This window comes from Suncus etruscus, chromosome 17 (assembly GCF_024139225.1).
Source record: "Suncus etruscus isolate mSunEtr1 chromosome 17, mSunEtr1.pri.cur, whole genome shotgun sequence".
In the NCBI taxonomy this organism is placed as follows: Eukaryota; Metazoa; Chordata; class Mammalia; order Eulipotyphla; family Soricidae; genus Suncus; species Suncus etruscus.
The window spans coordinates 22,705,220-22,706,124 of NC_064864.1; the positions used below are offsets into that span (position 1 = coordinate 22,705,220).

Sequence of the window (905 nt, forward strand, 5' to 3'; positions counted from 1 at the left end):
CCCAAGGTTTACTGTTGACATAGGTAGTGGTGGTGGCGGCAGCTATCTTGAAATTCCTTATCATTTATCAAGGGGCACGAGTTCTGATATGCATTGGGGCGTACAAATGCCATAGCTGTTCCACTCAGTGATATCACTCCTTGGAAGGTACCCTTGAGAAATTCTTCTATGGTATCAGGAACCTTATGACAACAATGCAGATCAGCAGTTTCTGCAAAAAGCCAGGAACCCACTTTGTCTGGAGGAGTCCAAGAAATGAAATGAATGCTGAGTGATGGAAATGTGAAGCAGAAGAATGCATACAGCAAAGACCCAGCTCATAAAAAGTCAAACCAAATGAAGGAATAGGCAGGGAGATCTACATGGCATATTTATAATTCATTCAGGGATCTCGGGTTGTGGCTCAGTGGTTAAGCCACTGCATTGGTGTAAAGCAGCCTCGAGTTCAGTCCTCCTTTTAAAAATAAAAGGATAAGGGGGGGGCAGAGTGATAGCACAGACGTAGGGCATTTGCCTTGCATGCAGCTGATCCAGGACGGATCTTTTTTTTTTTTTTTTAATATGGAACGCTTCACGAATTTGCGTGTCATCCTTGCGTAGGGGCCATGCTAATCTTCTCTGTATCGTTCCAATTTTAGTATATGTGCTGCCAAAGCGAGCACAAGGACGGATCTTAGTTCGATCCCTGGCGTCCCAGAAGGTTCCCCCAAGCCAGGAGCAATTTCTGAGTGCATAACCAGGAATAACACCTGAGCATTACTGGGTGTGGCCCAAAAAACAAACAAACAAACAAACAAACAAAAAACAAAAAAAAAACGGATAAGAAAGGGAGCAGGGAGAGAGTTTAAAGGACTAGAATCCACACCTTACATCACTAAGCCAGCATTGAATGGTTCAGTCCTGCA

The 905-nt window shown here is 44.0% G+C and overlaps 1 non-coding gene across 1 annotated transcript; it reads right to left on the reverse strand.

Annotated features, from left to right (window-relative positions):
* Positions 1-555: 555 nt before the first annotated feature.
* On the reverse strand, positions 556-662 carry LOC125995314 (U6 spliceosomal RNA). Its single transcript, XR_007490858.1, has one exon. It is a non-coding gene; the product is annotated as a U6 spliceosomal RNA (small nuclear RNA).
* Between the last annotated feature and the right edge of the window lie 243 nt (positions 663-905).